At 50.8% G+C, this 19,364-nt stretch overlaps 1 protein-coding gene across 9 annotated transcripts in view; it reads left to right on the top strand.

The window, feature by feature from the left end:
- Positions 1 to 19,364, top strand: part of NOS1 (nitric oxide synthase 1) — a 180,033-nt gene that overhangs the window by 59,918 nt on the left and 100,751 nt on the right. For 2 of the 9 annotated variants that reach the window (XM_072722930.1, XM_072722939.1), the window contains exon 1: positions 7,222 to 7,480. The exons of 1 other annotated variant lie outside the window; for it this stretch is intronic. The gene's annotated coding sequence lies outside the window, so the exon portion shown is untranslated. Of the gene's footprint in view, positions 1 to 6,928; positions 7,041 to 7,156; positions 7,481 to 11,686; positions 12,006 to 19,364 lie in introns of those variants that run through there. 6 more of the 9 variants (XM_072722935.1, XM_072722933.1, XM_072722932.1 and 3 more) reach the window with 6 other exon arrangements.

The following is a 19,364-nucleotide window of genomic DNA, read 5'->3' as shown; positions in this document are numbered from 1 at the left end:
ACTAAGGGCCTCATATGCATGATCTCTGTGAATCAGCATAATCCTGGGAGATAGGGATGATCATCAACCCCATTTTGACAGATGAAAAAGGTGAAGTTCAGAATGGGTAATTAACTTGCCTAAGGTCACACAGCTAGGACGTGGCAAAATCCAAGACAGACTCCAAAGCTTTTGAATCACACCATATCCTTGCACACTCCTCTCTTCCACACAATTAGAGAAGAGTATAAGACTGTTTGCTTGAGTGTCAGATTAAATAAATCAAATGCCAAAATATATGAAGTTAATGGTGCTCTAGGCTGTCAGGCTGAGAAGAAGAAAGTGGGTTCTCTCGTTAAGGCTTTAAACATCAGGGTGCGGCCAGCTGAATCGTTTCTGGGGTCCGAGGAAGTGTAGATTGCAAAGTGTCGCATGCTAGCAGCCTGGTCTATGAGCTTGTCTGACTTGCTCTTTGCATTTAGTCCTTTAGGAGTGAGAAATCCTGCCTCAGGGTAGTTGCCCCAGTCGCTGGCACAGTGCCTGGTACATAGCCTATCAAAAAAGAGGGGATGGCCACGGATGGTTAAATGCACGGTACAAGATGCCATGGAGAGTGTCCAGACTAGTCGCACTCAAGTTTGTTTTTCAAATGAAAACTGAATGAGGAAGCCAGATACATAGACAAAGAAGAGATCAACCCAGAATGGAGGGGGAATTTAGGGGGCCCAGGGCACACTTCCCCAGCCTACTCCCTCTACCTGCAGCCCCCGAGACATTGCCGCAGGACCCAAGGGGGTCCTAGAACAGAGAAGGAAGCTAGGCTCCAGTCCAACCCCCTTAATTTTATAGATGGGAAAATAGAGACCCAGAGAGGGGAGGGGGGGTGGCCCAGGTTGCACAGTGAGTGGAGGACTGAGTCAGATGAAAACCCAAACACTATGGCCTGGGGTTGGTAGCTTTCCAGAATACTGAGCTGGGATTTCATCTGCTCCTCTGTCTACTGCCTCCCCATGACCCTCTCCCAAGGATTGGTGTCAGAATCTTTTTCCTAACTCTTAGAAATAAGTTCTAGTGTGTCGTCTTTTCTGTGCATGTCTCTGGTATGGTGGGGCCTGGGGCAGTGCAGAATGGCCAGAGATTGCTGCTTCAGTGAGGGGAGGGAGCTGCCATTGTTGCTGAGGAGTTGTGTCATTGAACTCCAAGTATCTGCAAGCTGAGAGTGAGGACCTGACCCAGCTCACCAGGGTGGTCTTACTGGCACTGAGTAGCCAACCTGAGACCTGCCTCAGTTTCCCCTGAGGAGCTTACCAAAAATATAGCCTCTTGGGTCCTCTCCCCCCACCAAGACCTACAGATTTAAATTCTATCTAGGCATAGTCCAGGCACTATATGGACAATTAAGGCAATTCTTAAGCACCTAGAATTTTAAGGACCACTACTTTATGTGCTGATTAAGACCTCCCTTGCACTCACAATCACTTCCACTCCCGGGTGCTGAAATCCATTTCCTTGGTCAGGGTTCTTACACTGGTGGCTGAAACCTGCTTCATTCTAAGTGAATGCGTTTAGGTGGACCATGCCCTCCAGTTAGCCACAAGCCCCTCTACTCCCTGATGTCTCAGAGCCAGCCCACTTCATCTGTCCCCTGGAAGCACTGGCTTCTCCCTGCCATTGCCTTCAGAATGAAATACTTTGATTCCCCTTCACAGCCCAGTGTGACAGGCCATCAAACACTCTAGGTTTAGAGAATTTTGAGATATAACACCTGGAGCTGAGATGGGGGAGTTGCGGAGCAGGGGGGGGGGGGCATCCTGTATTGGGGTTGCAGGAGAGAACGAAAGGACTGATTTGGGAGTATGAACAGAAAACTTGGGCCTCCTGCTGAGTTTTTGGTTGATTCTCTGGGGTGCTCAAGGCCCCACACCTTATTGCCCCCACCCTCATTTGATGCCTCCTCTATGGACGGACACTGCAAGACTGGGTGGCGACCGGAAGATACAGACAGTCCCCAGAGCAGCCCAACACTCTCATCCCGTTCAAGTCAGGTCAGCCTAGAGGGGACTCAGGCCCAGAGGTCCCCAAAGCTGAGTAAACAGGAGCAGGAGATACCTGACAAGTGATAGGAAACAGGAAGGCTACAGTGAAGGTTTAGCGCGCCATCTGTCGGTCATTCGGGGAACTGTCTCTGCCAAACGGGCTGCGTAGCGCAGGGGGCACCAGCAAACTTGCCCTGTAACTCCGGGGGCGTCTTCGGGTTGGGATCACTCTCTGAGACCCTTGCCGAAGGGTTTGTCCAGGCTCACACAGCCCATTCGTGGCAGAACCAAGTCTAGAAGCCAGATGTTCCAGCTTCAAATCTAGTGCTTCCTGTACCCAGGCTGCCCCTTTAAGCCTTAAAGGGCTCCTCTCTCTTTCTTCCCTGCAGGAATCCTATGAATGTCTGCCAGGGGTGTTGGACAAGTCAGTAACCATCCCAGGGACTGTGGCTCCTCCACCCCTCCCAGGGGGTCTAGGCTCTCAGACAACACTTTTCCTTGCTTCTTGGCCCTGCTGGCCTATTCCCCAAGGTGCCCCCAAGGGCCACTATATAGACTCACACTCCTTAGGGTCCCCAGAACCAGCATCTTGAGCTTCTTAGAAGCCAGGTGAGGGATCTGATAGGTCACTGGCAGGCTGTGAATCACCTTGGATCAACCACCAAACCTCCCTGGACCTTGGCCTCCCCATGTGTAAAAAGCCATAGTTGGGGACAGCCATCTCCAGGGCCCCTCCCATGGTGCTGCCCCTCTCACTCTGGGCAAGACTGACCCACAGGCATGATCCTTTATAAGCATAACTAAGTGACTTCCCCAACCACGTATCCAGGGACAGGGTTAAATTCTATTCTAGAATTAGAGGCGCTGAGTGGGTGGGGTGGGATGGAACACTACTTACGTGAGAGGGGATTTATGTGCAATGGGAGCAGGGAGGGGGGCAGCGGGACACAGAGGAGGGCGCCCCTGGGTCTTTCAATACATAGCATGGACCTTCCACTCAGGGCAGAGAGGCAGAGCAAGGGGCAGTGCTGGCTGATGGAGGAGAGAGGGGTATGACGAGTGGCTGGGAGAGGCACAGGGTTTGGTATACAGTCGATGGCTAATTAAGGAGCTATTGTCACTACACAGTGGGATCCCAGCAAGCTCTTCATTCATTTATTCAACAAGCATTAATTTGGTTTTTGATTGAAGCAGACGCTCTCCAACTTGAGTGTGGACCAGGATCTCCTGGAGAACTTGTATAAAACAGATTCCTGGGCCCCCATGGCAGCGTCTGGTTCAGCAAGTCTGGGGTAGCCCCAGAACTGATATTGCTAGTAAGACTGGAGGGGCTGCCGAAGCCTCTGGTCCAGGGAACATGCTTTGAGAAGCAGTGATTTTGAGTTGACAGATGAGACAGACCTCACCCCCACCCCCCACTGCCTGGTGGTGCTCCTAAGGGTGCAGCATTAAACGATTAAATATCCTAAAGTGTGTTGCCTTAAGAAAGGGGAAGGGCAGGGCATTAGGGGAGCTCAGAGCAGGGCTCTCCCCAAAGAGGGGGTGTCTACACTGAGACCCGAAGGCTGAGTAGAAGTGGCCCAGCAAAGCCACAGAAGGGGGAAATTTTCCTGAGACACTTACTTAGAATCCACCTGAACCCCTCTCACAGTCCTCATCTATTTTTCCTGGTCAATGGGAGGGAGGCAGCATTGATCCCATTTTACAGATGAGGAAGCTAAGGCTCAGAGAGGCAGAGGACTAGCTCAAGATCACGTATGGAGAAAGTAGCCCCAGTGTCTGGCATAGGACACCTCTCAGCTGCTGCCTCTGTGCCGCTTCTCCCCAGCACCCCCGTTCCCCTCCCTGGGGGAGCCACCACCTAGACACAGCTGCAGGGTGGCCAGCCACACTCTGCTGCCTTCCCCCGCTCCCCGCCCTAAGCCCTTCAAGTGTTTTCGCTGCCGGGTGAATTCAACAGATGCCTTTCGATCGCAGCCTATTAAATTAGCCCCTCTCTGCAGCCAAAAGAAGATAATTATGTTTTCATTAGCCCTGGATAATGTATTACCCCCCTCAGTGGCAGCCACATCGGCAAACCTCCTCCTTCCCCCTCCTCTGCTCGGTTCCACCGGTTCCACCGGAGCACTGTTGCTCCCCTCGGCCCACCTCTAAGCCACTGGGTGGGGACTGGTTAGGGTCCCCCCCAGGGTGGTGGTGGCGGTGCAGGAGGCAGCCTCCCTTTGGCTGGGAGAGGGCTTTTACACAGCCGCCATCCACCCAGGAGTGGAGGGTGTGGGCCCAAAGAAGATTCAAGAATAATTGTTCTCATAGTGACCATTGCTGGGGAGCTGACTCCTGGATGTGTCTCAGCAGCCTGAATCCTAGAGCAGGTGGGGAGCAGGGTGGTTTTACAACATCCCCCGCCCCAGAACACCATGGGGGTCCTGCTGGGATCAGCTTAGAGCCACTGACTGTCCGACTGTCCCACTGTCCGAGCAGCCTCTGGAGAGAGGGCCCGACACCTGAGGAGCTTTGGGGGACCATCACTCTGCACCGGAAAGACAGCACTGACATAGTCCCTCTGTTTCTCCACAAAGGGGCAGGCAGGCAGGCAGGCAGGAAAGGCCTCACTTTGGGGTCGGTAGGACCTGAGTTCTAATAGATGCTTTTATCACCAATTCACTGGGTGACCTGGAGCAAGTCACTTTGCCCCTCAGAGCCTCTACGTTCCCCCCTGTACAATGGGAATAAGAAAAAGAATCATCTCTTATGATTTGAGGATTCAATGAGTTATCTATAAAACGCTCCTTTGGGACTGACAAAATAATTAAATGCCCAATACAACATAGCCATTATTCTTTCTACTGTGATTAGTACTGTCCTAGTCACCTAACCTGATGGAAACAAGCAGAGTTAGAGAAGGGAAGTCTCTGTCTCTATCTCTTTCTCCCTTTACTCTCTCTTTTGCTCTCGTACCCACACGCAGGACCCTTTATGGTGACAGGCTCCCTCCTTTAGGCTCAGAGGCCCCGTCTCCCCCAGATCTCTGTCTGGACAGCTACATTATCAAGCTTTGCCCTCAACTGCACCAGGACACGTGGTGAATGGGGTTTCTGTGTCCCTCTTCCCAAACCCAGGCCAACTCTGCCTTTTGCAGGCACAGTTCAGCCTTGGCCCTGACCCCACCATCTTGTGGCTGCCTCTTCCCTACCAACCACCCTTCTCCCAAGATCAGAACAGCAGGTGCTCCAGGAGAGGAGGGGCCCCGCCTTAGGCCTATTCTGGTCCCAGCACGCACACAGGCAGGCGAGGTAGCTGTTTTGAGCAGGTGAACGGCCAGCCCAGTAGAAAAGTGGCTTCCCTTCCCCGGGCTTCCAGCTTTTCCCCAGTTGCCATGGTAATTGAGGGGAGCAGCATTCTGAGTCTGACACCACTGAAACCCAGTGCTCAACTTTGAAATGGTTCAGACGAGGGAAGCTACAAGGACTCAGCCCCTGGATGCCCCATCCAACCTTTATGTCACTATTATTCTCCACATTGGTATTTTTTCTGGCTACTGTTTACTGAGCACTTACTATATGTTGGGCACTATGCCAAGAGCTTCACCAGCATCATCCCATCGTAGGCATCTTCCCAATGAACCCAGACCCATTTCACCACTGGAGAAACTGAGGCTCTGGAACTTGCCCCATGCAGCACAGTTAGAAAGTGGCAGAAGAGCCCTGGCGCCCAGAGGGAATTTCTGGTGTCTTCCCTCCAGTGTGCTGAAAAAAAAAAAAAAAAAAAACACAGAGCTCCATGCCCCTGCCAGCTTACTCTTTACTCCCTCCTCCCATCCTCATCCCCCCACACCTCTCTTCCTGCCCCCAAAGTCACACCCCCTTCTCCCATGCCTGATGTGCAAGATGATCTGAAAAGCATTTATTAGTGACAAAGGGGCTGTGGGGGGGGCGGGGGGTTCCTCTTTGCCTCTTCTCTGTACAACTCAGAAGCTGAACGGGCTTGTTTCCCTCCGCAAGGCTGAGGTGGAAATCAGATCAAGCCAACCTGCAACCAGGTGCTCAGTGTGTGTGTGTGTGTGTGTGTGTGTGTGTGTGTGTGTGAAGTCTCCTCTCTTTCCTTGATTTTCCCATTTGCCCAAGTGTGTGTGAGCAGCAGTAACAGTGAAATGCAAAATCCTTTGCAATCTGCCCAGGAAAAGACAGCTTTTGAGATGGGTTTATATGGTTACCCATATGTTAGAGCCCCTAAGAAAGGAAGGAAAGCTTGGATCTCTGTCTTCTCCTGCCACCACCACCCCCCCCAGCCCAGCCCCAGGCCTCTCCCCACCTGCAGGACCGGGCCACAGGTGAGCCAGGCCCCTCAGCGGCTGTCAGGCCTAAGTGCTGCTCCAGGGAAGACCAGAATAAGGCAACATTTCCAGAACTGGCTGCCCGTCTCCCAGTCTGCCCACCCAAGAGCCAGGGCCAGCACACCTGGCTGCAACCTCCTGAGGGCCCCCCAGGGGGTTCTATCCCTGCCCAGCGTGGGGGGCTGTGGGGCCCACTGTCCCGTTAAGGAATCGCATCCCAACACCGATGTAGAGACAGAAAGAACCATCCCTGCCTCCCATGGGGCCTCGTCTGCCCAGAGAGCTGCCCTGTGGCCACTACAGTCAGCCCCCTCCAGGCTCCCAGAAATTGTCGTGGGGTGTGTGTGTGTGTGTGTGTGTGTGTATTTCCTGATAGGAAAAAAAATGGAAATTAGGTTATATAAAAGATGTATGCTTCGGAGCCCGGAGCGGCTCTTTTAATGAGGGTTGCGACGTCTCCCTCCCCACACCCATACACCAGCCGGGTTGGACGTCACCGCTAATTCGTTTCAGCGACGATGGGATAAAGGAGGGACATTAAGAAATAAATTCCCCCTCGCGACCCTCGCGGAGCTCGCGGCTCGGTCCCCACGTGTCTCTGCCGCGTTTGCAGCCGCCGGGCGGGAGCCGCGTCGCGCCGGGCGCTGGGCTGCAGCTCGGAGGGCGCCCAGGGCGAGGCGGCCGGCGCCGCGGTGAGCCGGGCGCGCGCGGGGAAGCCCCAGCCCCGGTCCCGAACTTGGGTTCTGCGGGGCGGAGGGAGGGGAGGGACTCGGGACTCGGAGGGGCGGGGGCGCGGCGAGAGGGGGCGGGGAGGGCTCCGGGAGGCACAAAGCGGCGCGGAAGGGGGAGGGACTCGCGCGGCTCCTCTCGGAGGTGAGCGGGCGCGACCGGCGCCCTGCAGCCGCGCGGGGCGGCGGGCCCGGGCCCTGGGAGCCCTGGGAGCCCTGGGAGCCCTGGGAGCCGGAGCGCGGCGGCCGCGGGCACCCGGGAGGAGGCGGAGGCGAGGCGAGGCGAGGCGAGGCGAGGCGGAGGCGAGGCGAGGCGAGGCGAGGCGGAGGCGGGCGGGCCAGCGGACCGGCGGGCGGGTGCGCAGCGCAGGCGGCAGGCTCGGCGCCGCGGGACTGGGCGGCAGGTGAGTTCTCGGCCCCGCCGTCCGCGCCCCCCGCGCCCCGCGCCCCGGGCTCCCCGCGCCCCGCGCCCCGCTCCCGCGCCGGCTCCGGGTGCGCACTCGCCGCGCGCCCCAACTTGCTGCGAGCGACCCGGTTCTGCGCGCCGCGGGCGGCCCCGGGCTGGGGGCTCCGGGCCGGGGTCGCCGCGCCCGCCGCGCTCCAACTTTGCAGGGACCCGCGTCGCTGTCGGGCTGCGCGCTCGGCTCCGGCTGCGCGCGGTCATGGCGGGCCTCGGCCCCGCTGGCAGCCCGCGGCGGGGTCCGCCCGCCCCCGAGCGCAGCCGCACCTGCCCGGCCTCAACTCCAGGCTCTCCTGCGCGCCCGCGGCCACGGCGGGCCCTGGGCCTCGCGAGCCGCCCCCGCGGGCGCCCGAGGCCGGGGGGGGGGGGCTCTGCCCCGGGGAGCGCGGCTCCTCCTGGCTCCCAACTTCGCGAGCATCCTCGTGGCGCTCCCGCGGTCACGGCGCGGCCGCCCGCACCTCCCGCCCCGCAGGCCGGCGGCTGGGCCGTGAGAGCGCGGCTGCCAGCCCCGGGAAAGTTGTGCCTCCCGCCCCGAGAGGCTCCGGGGCTCCGGGCGCGTCCGCCCGACCCGAGCAGGGCGCGCTGCGCGGGGACTTGGCGGCAGGCGGTGCGCTGCGCGCCGGGGCTTTGCTGCCGGGTGACCAGGGGGCAGGGCAGGGTCCCCGTGAGATCCGGCTCCCCGGGCCGCCCGAAGCACCCCGGGGCCCGAGGGCCCGGATAGGGCTGCCCGGACTGCGCCCCAGAAACCGGGAGCCCCTCGCCCCCACCGCAGGGGCACCGCGGCCCGAGTGCCTCCCGCTCCGGCTCCCCGCGGGCTGGACACCGGCTGCCTGGGGCGGGCGCCCGCAGACACGAGGCCCGCGCTGATGGGCTGTAGAGCGAGGGCAGGGAGCTTCGAGTGACGCCCTTGGGTTCTGATCCTAGATTCGCGCTTAACGGGGTGTGTGGCCTCAGTTCTCTTGCCTGTAAAATGGGAAAAACGATTTCTTTCCCGTGGGACTGTTGTGAGCACATTAAAATCATCGAAGTGCAGGGCAGGTGCTCGGTGTACAGGGAGTGTGGCTGACAGTTTATTATTATCACACACACACCCCCCATGGGATCCGGGAGGCTCTAGGGTCAGATGTTTCCTGCCACTGGAACTGGGGAATCCCTCAGGGTCCCCAGGCTGTAGTCCGTTGTACTTCCTCTAGTGCAACCCAGTAGCCCAGGAAAAGATGCATAGGGTTCGTCCTCGCAGATGAGACCCTCTCTAATCCCATAGTTTAGTTCAAACCCTTTGTGGAGACCCCTGAAAAATGCACACGTGGCAGGAGAGGGAGCACCCCCAAGAGGGTCCTTTAGCAGAGATGTGGTGCTGGTGAGACAGCCCAGGGCACACAGTCTGGCCTCCAAGGGACTGGGATCTTGGCAGAGAGCAAGAAGGAAATAGCCCCTCAGTCCAGTCCCCCAGAGAAGTGAGGGGGATTTTCTCCTTCTACCCCTTTCTCTAATTGATGTTGGGGCAAATGTTGCCCATTCACAGACCCAAGGGAGCACTGATTTTCCCCATCGTTATTTTGAACTTAAAAGAGGGAAGGGGCCTTTTGTGCCCCCTAGCAGAGTGGTGTCCATTCTTCTCTGCCCCTGGGCATTTCAGCAGATGGACTGGAGAAGCCTTGGCAAGAATCCTAGGAGAGGCATTCTGCCCCCAACACTGCCACCACCCCAATCCTTACGACCAATCCAGGTTCCAGAAGCCCCTGAAAGAGTACACAGCTTTGTGCCATCTTCAAGGCCCGGTCACATACAAGATGCCCCTAGAATACGCCAAGAATACTCCCCAAAACTTCCCCCAGGTCACCAGTGCAGCGATCCAAATCCCATTTTGCAGATATGGAAACTGAGGCAGGTTAAGCCAAGAAACCTGCCCATAGTCACCTAGTCGGTAAGTGGGACAACTGGTGACCAAAGTCCCGGCTTTTGGATTTTTTAACTCGAAGGGGTTTTGCCCACATCTGGACACCAAAGCAGTCTAACAAGTACATGCTCCTGCCTTAGCACCCACAACCTCATTTCCTGATACATCTGCTCAGCCAGAGGCCACCCCAGCGGTCAGGGGCAGGACTGTGTCTCCAGAAATTGTCATTTTCCCAAAGTCTTTGACCACGTAGGGAAAGAGCAAGCAACACAGTAGAGAGATCTGGTAAGGATCTTTGCTTGAGGCCATGCCACTTAACCTCTCAGCTTTAGTTTCATTATCTGCAGAATGAGAACATAACTCCCCCAGGGTTGTTTTGAAGATTTTCTTCATAATGTATGTGAAAGATAGTCTGGAAACCATAGGTCTGTGCCAAGATTGGTGGCTGTAGAAGAAGGAAGGAACCCCAGAAGGAAGTCTCCTGTGCACCATTTGGGGCTAGTAGCGTCGATGTGGTTTCCAGACCGGTCTTCCCTGTGATTTTCCTGCCTCTTCTTTATTTTCCCCACATGGTCAAAGCAAGCTGTCTGGGAGGCTGTCATCCACAGAAAAGGAGCTTGCCGGAAAAGATGAGAGGCTTGGAATGGTGTGGTGGGAGAGTGTGCTCCCTGAGGGTCTCTGCTTTTGAGTCTCAAGACGCTGTCCAAGGTACCAACTGGACAGTTGTCCCAAAACTTTCCTACTGATGGGAATGCCAGTTTCCTGGGACATAGGGGACCTGGGGGTCAGTTCACCTGGGTATTGTGAGCACACACAGGTCTGGCTATGCTGCCTTCTCCGGTGTATGTTTTAGAGCGTCTTAGGACAAGACTCCGTATACTGCCCATCATTCAGCTTCTGTGCCTCTGAGCTTTGGAATGTGGTTGAGAACCACTGGCAACAATCTGTGCGCATTACAACTGAGGGCCTTCTCCTATTAGAAACTGGAATGTGCAGAAGTTTAATTTGGCATTTTAGGACCAATTTTCACCTGGCCTGTTTGAACAAAGGGGCATGCTTCCCACCACAGGTCAGTGTGGGTTTGTGTGTTTAACCACACGGTGGCTGCAATGACTGGATACATGACCATTTTTCTCATTCTCATACATGATAGCATTTAGACATTATCTAATCCAGCAGATGCCAAACAGCCGCCCAGTGCCCTATCACCATCAGAATCTATCGAGATGCTGCTTAAAAGCAGAGATGCCAGATATCATCCCAGATCTAACAAGTCAGTGTTTTCAAGGGAGACCTGAAGTTTCTGTATTTTTAACAAGACTTCTCCAGCAGATTCTAACGCCCTCAGCTCTTGTCCACCACCCTCATTTGACAGATAGAGAAACCGAATTCAGAAAAGTTACGTGATTTGCTGAAAGTCACACAGCACTGCATTGACAAAGCTGGGATAGAACCTCAGTGTCTTGACTCTTTGTCCAGTGCTCCACTATGATAACATCATGTTTAGTCCAAGATAGAGAAGCCTCGTAGATTCCGAACTTAAAGGAATTTAATTACCTCTCTCTTTCTCTTCCTCCCTCTCTCTCTCTCTTTCTCTCTCTTTCTCTCCCTCCCTCCCCGCCCCTCCCAGTTGTTGTCAGATTGTTCAGGAGAGACTGAGCAGAATTTCTTCCACTTTGACCTTGCTAAGCATCAGCCCTGTGTCCCCATCTAATGTTGGGTGTTAGCCCCCTTGGCTGACCTATCTATCCTTTGAGAGAGAATTTCATTTAAAAGTGGTCTATTGGATGAAACTCTAGGAACCAAGTAATCACAGATGCTAATAAACCCTGTATAACTACCATTAACTTCACCAGAACCATTGATTTGAGCTCTTCGACAGCTGAGTCAGCCCTACCAACCCAACCTTTGCAAGTCCGACATGTTTATGTCACTCACATGCTTGTACCTCTGAGCAGCACCAGTAATGCAGGAAAATTGAGTCTACTGGAATCTGTTAAATAAAAATGATCTATCAACAGAGAATGCCCCTAAGTCCCCAGTGCAGGGTGCAGCAGGCATGGATCACGGCAGAGGCATATTCAGTGACGATAAGCCGATGATGAGCAGCAGTTATGGGTGGCTCTGCGGCAGACGTCAGCACATTTGTCAAATGTGTGATGATGAGTGGCAAATGGCAGGCTCAGGGCCGGACCCCAAGGGCAGACACCCAGATTAGGGTGGTGTAAGACCTGCTCCGATGAAGCCTGCAGTCCGGCCAGGCAGTGGGTACCAAACAAACCGTGTACCAAGTGTGATGGTTGGGTGGGACAGGTAGCGGTAAAATGCGGCAGCAGTACCCAGGATGGATGATTGGGGGCATCAGTGCAGGGCTTCTCGGAGGAGGCGGCGTCGGTGCCGGGAGCCTGCTGATTTGTAGCACCTCCTCAGTGACGGGGTCTCCAGTGCCAAACTGGGTCAACTGCAGCCAGGTTGAAAGGCAGAACACCACACTGAGAATCACAAGAGGATGTCATCTGGGGAAGCATCTGACACCAGGCCCTAGCACTTGTGGATTCCGTGACTCGGGGTGAGTGAGTTAACCTCTCCAAACCTCAGGTTTCATTATCCATAAAATGGGGATTACAGCTACTGCATGGGGCTGGTAGGAGGATGCAGCGTGAGATAGTATGTGTGGAACTCTGGAATGGGGAGAGCATCAGTCTCATGCTCAGGATCAGTACAAAGCAAAGAAATGCAAAAAAAAAAAAAAAAAGACACCCCCCCTCCAGTTAGCCAGCTGATGTGGACCATGCCTGTTCCCATCCCCCGGCCCCAATTTTTTCATCTGTGAAATGATCGTTAGGATTCAAAGGCAGCTCCATTTGGAAACCTGCAGATATGTTCTGTCTGGCTGGGGCTGGTACAGGGTTTGCATCTTGGTCTGGTTTTCTTTTTTCTTTTTTATTCTTTTTTTTTTTTTTTTTAACCGTTAAGTCCCAAACCCCACCATTAAATACTGTTTATGTCGCTTGCCTGGCCCTTGAATATATTTTCCATTTACAACCCCTGAAAGACCTTTTCTACTTTAACATTCTGTGGCTTGCCAGAGACAAGCATTTGCCCAATTCTTGTCCATCAGTGGCATTCGTGATTTCTGCTGACATTCCCCGGAGAAAGCCTGCTCTGTTAGCCCTGGAAACAGGGGCCATCTGCAGGGGTGAAGTTCTTGTTTCCAGCCAGGCTGATTTTCCATATTCTGTCCCCTACCCTCACAAGATCACCTCTTCTCAGTTGGGGTTCCCAGGAAATACAGGTCTTCTTTTTGGCCATTTGAGATGCTTTAGGAGTCTTGCTCTACAGGCACCTTAAAAGAAATCCCACAGATTATCACAAGGGTGTCCTGAAAAGTGTCTTTGCTTCTGCTGGGAAACTTGGCTCACTGGCATTAAATAATACTCAGGAATCCCTTCCTTATTCAAACATGGCAGCTAAATTGGTTACTGTGGGGACCTGAATGGTGGGCCTATCTGGAACCTGTTTACAGGTTGAAATGAAGAAGGGAGCATGGCAACTTTCAGATGCTGCAGACGGGCAGCTAGTGCTTCTCAGCTAGAGGATTTCTTGTCACAGATGAGAGTCTGGGCAGCTGCTTCTTCATCTATCTAACGAGCCCCCAGCCCTGTTCCAGAACCCATGGGAGAAGCTGGGGCATAAAGAAACAGATGACACTATCCCTACCTTTGAGTAGCTTGGGTGTCCAAGAAAAAGACCAACTTGTCAACAACTAGAATGCAATGGGGTACATAATATGGGCAGTCCATCCTACTTGGTCATTAAAATAGGCATATGGATCTCACTGTGCTATATTTCATTACAAGAATTTTAGGCATAAAAAATGGAACCCAGAGGGATAAATCTAAATACTACTCAATAGCAAGTGACATATTTTGGGCATGTTTTTTTCCTTTGGATTTTAAGGCACTCTCGTGGCTCTGAATATTCAATATCCAATAAGGAAAATGAAAAATAATTATGTTCATGTAACCAGAATGCAGGTAATGAAAAGAGTCAATAACATCTATGTGCTAGTTTATTAAGATAAGTCTTAGCTGGAAAAAGCTTCATTTGTCATTTCTTTCCTGGTATCACCGTAGTCACTGAAATAAAATCCTTTTATTTCTCACCAGGCAGGGTATAAAATAATGAGACAGGATGGATGTTTGGGTTGATATGTTGTTTATTGGGTTTGATTATTTTTTAACAAGGATGCAAAACTCCTACGTGTAGTAAATGTTTCCTTAACTGCTGTCTTCAATGCAGGATTTCTTGGAGGGTACCTCCTTCAAGACTTGCCTTCCAAAATTATATATTTCTTTCTGACTTTCCTGAGTGATAGCTCATTGGGCTTTTAAGGGATCATTTGCATTTCAGAAATAACACAAAGTCACTGGAAGCCACATTTTGTGGTTAAAATGGGTGATTACATGGGTTGAACTCATGTGGAGATTTTGTTTTGAGGAGGGGCTCTTTTCCAAAACAATGTAGTATAAACAGACAAGCTTTTTTGTCTGGTTGCAAACTGATGTCTAAGGCAAGCATTGTGCCCTGCGCACTTCATCTTGAGACTCTGATGACGAGAACCAGCCCCATGAAGCCAAAAATCTTCCCGCTCAAGAACCTCTTGACAGCCTCTTTCCATGTGGCAGATTGGCTTCTCTCTCCTGAGCAGTAGGGATTAGATTTACTACCTCGTTTGCCATTGTTTAACACACAACCTTAACTGAATATTTTGGGACATTTTATAAAGATAGTTAATTTTCTTCGGTGTAATAATGATACTGTGGATTTTGTGGGAGACTGTCTTTTTTTTAAAGATTTTATTTATTTATTCATGAGAGACACACAGAGAGAGAGGCAGAGACACAGGCAGAGAGAGAAGCAGGCTCCATGCAGGGAGCCTGATGTGGGACTCGATCCTGGGACTCCAGGATCATGCCCTGGGCCGAAGGCAGATGCTTAACTTCTGAGCCACACAGGGATCCCTGGGAGACTGTCTTTATTCTAAGATACGCATGTTGAAGAATTTAGGGCTGGAGCATCATGACATTGGCAACTTATTTTCAAATGGTTCAGCAAAAGAGAGCTGCAGACAGATGATAGATAGTAGCATAGATAGATAGGTGAAGTCAGAGAGAGATGGATGGATAGATGGATATACAGACAGACAGGGCAAATAGGACCAATGGTAAGTTGGAAGTTTATAGTTGGTATTGTACTATTCTTTTCAATTCTCTGTGCTTAAATATCTCATAATAAGAAGTTGGGTGGCAAGAATAGCTTTAGGCTTTCCTCCGTGTTAAATTTTCCCAAGTTTCTTACGAGAATAACATTCAGCCTCCTCATCTCCGTCCCCCTCCCCACACACACAGAGAGACACACACTCATGAGCGCTGCTTTTCCTGGAAGAAATAATCCTGCAGTTTAGCAGAATGTCACTGTTTTCCATGGCAGCCTTTCTTTACATTTTTCTCTCAGCATTTTAATTAGGGCTGTGAGTCACTGTGCTTTATGAAGGCTGGTGACAATGTCATTTACGGCTGTTTAGCATCCCAATCGAGCTCTCTTCTGCGGCGCTCATTACATCAGGGGCATTGAGCAGTGAGCAGGCGACACTTCTCTCTGTCAGCAGCAGAACAGGCTCCGGGCCTCTTGAGGAATTCAGAAATGAGCTTGAGGTTTGTCCCTGGAATATCTTCCTGAGTCCCCTTTTCCTTTGCTGGGCTTTATAGTTCTGGTGTGGTTTTGAATGCATTTCAGCTCCAGAAGGTGATCCAAAACTGAGCACTTGACATCCTTCTTGGAGACAGCAGGCTTTTCTCCCAGGCACTGGGGTCTGACTTGCCCTGACATCAGCTCTTGGATGCACGAGACGCCTCTGGATATGAAGTGACAGCAGGAGGCAGGATTCTGGAGCCCTTCCAAGCCAGATTCAAATCCAGCCACTGCTACTTATTCATCCTGTGACCTGGGGCAGGCTATTTTATCTCTTTTTAAACCTCTGTTTCCTCTTCTGTAAACGTGAGGGTAACTCCACTTCATTGGGTTATCAGGACTATTAAATACCTGGTGCCTGTTGGGTGCTCCATATGTTTGTTCAGGACGATGAGGATTGCCTTAGGATCATCTGATGTAGACATGCTACTCCCTTGACCATTGGGGTCACTGCTGATAGTCCTTATCCCTAGATCCAAGATGCAGTGGAGGTGAAGGTTTGTCAGCCAGGGTCCAAGCAGAACACAGAAGACACCTGTAACTGTGCTACTTTGACTCCAAGATAATGTAATGAAAGTGTTATTTGTTATTTACGGATACAGTTTAAGATACTGACAAGGGAGAGTGAAGCATCCAGGAACCAGCAAGGAGGGGGAGGAGATGATGGCCACCACAGGACTGATGGAGCAGGGGGAAGGAGCATGTTACTGAAGCCCTTTGGGCCATAGAATGAGGTGTGGGAAGCTCTCAGCAGAAGCTGTGCCCAGAGAGGAATGCAGACCTCTCCAGACCACAGCACTGGGATGGCATAGATCCCCCTCTCTTTCCTCCTTTGCATCTCCTTTGTGCCAAACCTGATTCGAAGCCAGAGGACATGGAGCCTATTGATATCCATAGAGGTCAGCCCCCTCCTGGGACCCAGATAAGTTAGGAGAAGGGCAGAGGATAGATCAGGGGACAGAGGATGGAGAACAAGTATCCTCACACAGGGAAAAGAAGAAGGCCTCTCTGATAATCAGGAAGAAGAGCAAGCCCAACTTATCAGCTCTGAGCAGAAACATGCTTCCTTCATCTGGGATGTGCTAGAGTGTCTCCAGTTTTCAGTAGGATCCCCCATGAAATTCTCAAAACAAATCAGGTGTTTGCTTTCATTTCAAACACCAAAATGCATCCCAAGGTGCTTTGAAGAAATAGGAGTGAGCATTATAAAATCAAATAAACAATTTCAAGGCATTACAACCTAACCAGCAAATTTTAGGGTAGCATCTCAGGTAAATAAAGCCTCTGGTCTACTGAGGAGGTAAGGCTTATTGGAGAAGCTGCTGATATACGTTTGGTGTTCAGTCAACAAATAACCAGTGTGGTATCTGTTAAATGTCCACTCTGTGTGGCTCTGAGCACATAGCTGGAGATGATGGCCAGGTGTGACGTACCTGCCAGGTGTGCACCTTGTGAAGCAAGAGATCTTGGATGCCAAAGCAAGGCATTCTAGTGGTGGTATGACCCTAAAATTTCACAGTGACCCTGAAATTTCATTGCTGATCTTCAAAGAAAGTAGTAGATCAAACTTGAGGGAATTTTCTTGGTGAAAGCCACAGGATGGTGTAGAAAGAACCACAGAGTGGTAGCCAAGAGGCTGGTAGGGGTCTAGCACCAATGATAGCACAGACCAGCATTCTTCATACACCTGCTGAGGGCTGGGTACTGTACTAAGTTCTGGGCTCACCAAAGCACAGCTTTTCCAAAATGGTAAATTATGGTAAAATTCACATAACATGAAATTTCTCATTTTAAAGTATACAATTTAGTGGCATTGAAGACATCCACCAGGTTTTACAGCCATCACTTCTATCCAGCTCCAAAGCATTACAAAGCTTCTCCAATAAGTAGCTCCAAAGCATTTCCACCCCAGTGGAAAGCATTATCCCCACTAAAAATTGAAAACAAGTATTCAGGCAAAAACTTGTACATGAATGTTCACAGCAGCATAACTCGTCATAGTCAACAGGTGGAAACAACCCAAATGTCCATCAACAGATAAACACAGTGTGGCCCAAATATCCATACAATGGAATAATAGTCAGCTATAAAAAGGAATGACTTACTGATGCGTACTACAATGTAGATGATCCTTGAACACAGTATGCTAAGTGAGAGAAACCAGGCACAATAGGCCACATATTCTAGGATTCCATTTATATGAAATGCTTGGAATAGACAAATCCATAGAATCAAAAAGGGGTTGCCAGGTGCTGGAGGGAGATGGGGAGAGACTGCTTATCTTCTACTCGTGTTTTAAAATTTTTAATTTTGAAGTAATTTTAGACTTACAGAAATATTGCCAAATAGTGCAACAAGTCTCATTATACCCCTTTATCCAGCTCCCCCTAATGTTAACGTCATACATAGTTTTAGTACAATTATTAACTAAACTACAGACCTTATTTGAATTTCACTTTTCCCATGAATGGCCATTTTCTGTTCCCGAAGTTTATCCAGAATCCCATATACTTTTAGTGGTCATTTTCCTTTAGTTTCTTCTGACCTGTGACAGGTTGTCACACAGGCTGTCTCTCCTGACTTTGACACTTGTGAAGATTACTGGTGGGTTTCTTTGGAGAATATCCCTCACTTTGAGTTTGTTCAATGCTTTTCTCATGTTTGGAACAAGATAGTATCCACTTTTTTTATTTGCATGTTAAATCTTTGTTTGGATCAATAATAGGAAAACGTAGCTGCCCCTTTGTACAATTATTTCATGGATGTTGTTCCTTTGGATGAGGCTTTAGTAAGTATTTAAGGTAGAAAGTGAGTCCGCTCTAAGGAAAAATTGTAAGCAGATGATAGCATAGGATGAGATACAGGTAATGGCACAAAGATATGAAGGTGGCAAGACCAGCTGGGGAAACATGACGTCATTTTATGTAATCTTCATAAGAGCCTTCCAGAGTAACTACTATTTGCCATTTTACAGCTGAGGAACCAGAGACATAGAGTTGCTAAATGTCTTACCCAAGGCTAGCCAGGCAGTAAATGGCAGAGTCAGCATTTGAACCCAGGACCTACCATCTTAACCATGACAATCCCCCCACAAGCCTTCCTTCCCACCTCTGTGATGTCAGCTTAGATGCTACTCATGGTGGCATCATTCTCTTTTCTCTATGATTTTACTGCAGGGGGAAGTTTGCAGAGCTCTATTCAGTGAGGCCAAGTCAGGTGAGAATGTATCACTCAGGGCTGAGGGAGGAGTGTCTTCTAGGGGCTTACCATACTGGCACAATAGGAGTTGAAGAGCCAGCAGGTTCATGTCACCCCAAAGTAGAGTCCCTAAGGAAAATGAATGGGGTCTTGGATGGCGTGTTCCCTGTAAATGAAGAAGGGAAGCTGGTTACCATTCAGCTCTTGTTGGAATAAGTAGGCAGACTGGTTTGACATCCAAAGTAAAAGCTCCATTTACAGAGAAGGGCGTCACTCCGGGAAGGGGTTTTTATAAACCAAGTTGAGAGAAGAAGCAGCTATGGAATTAAGGATGACTATTATGTGAATTGCTCTACCACTCTCAGTAGCTTTAACCCAAGGAAAATGAGGGCAGAGTGAGCATCAGCCATAGGGCAAAGGCTGGAACAGACGCTCTCAAGAAGATGGGCATCAGTCGAACACCCAGATCAGCCAAGGGCATCTATGGCAGGACCCAAGTCACTAGCACATCTGTCCTTCCACTGAGCAGCTTCTAAAGATGACCTTCCTTGTTTTCCTTTAAAATTCACTACAGAACAAGGGTCCTCATAGTCAAATAAACACCTACGGGGTCCTGGCAAGAAACAAATGAGTGAAGGAAGTTATATGGGGGCCAAGGGGAACTGGAGAGCCCATTCCCTATCTAAAGGGGCCACACCATCTACTACTCCAGCTGTTTGCTGACTTTCTGGAATACAGAGCCAGTCTTAATGTGCCTTCCAGTGTTCCAAGAAAACCAAAATCTGCATTTCACATGAAATTTCCAGTTTTTACGTGGTGGTAAACAACATGAAAAAAAAATTTTTTAGCTGTATTAACCAAACAAAACTCATGTGTCGTGCCTACGGGCTGCTGTTCATAGCATCTGACTGGAGACTTTTTGAAACAGTGATATCCTGAATCTAAAGCACTTTTGTGCAGAACAGTTTATAGTTTA

Source organism: Vulpes vulpes, chromosome 10 (genome assembly GCF_048418805.1).
Source record: "Vulpes vulpes isolate BD-2025 chromosome 10, VulVul3, whole genome shotgun sequence".
NCBI classification, from domain to species: Eukaryota; Metazoa; Chordata; class Mammalia; order Carnivora; family Canidae; genus Vulpes; species Vulpes vulpes.
Note: the sequence above shows the minus strand (reverse complement) of the source record. Positions and strands in the feature narration are given on the sequence as shown.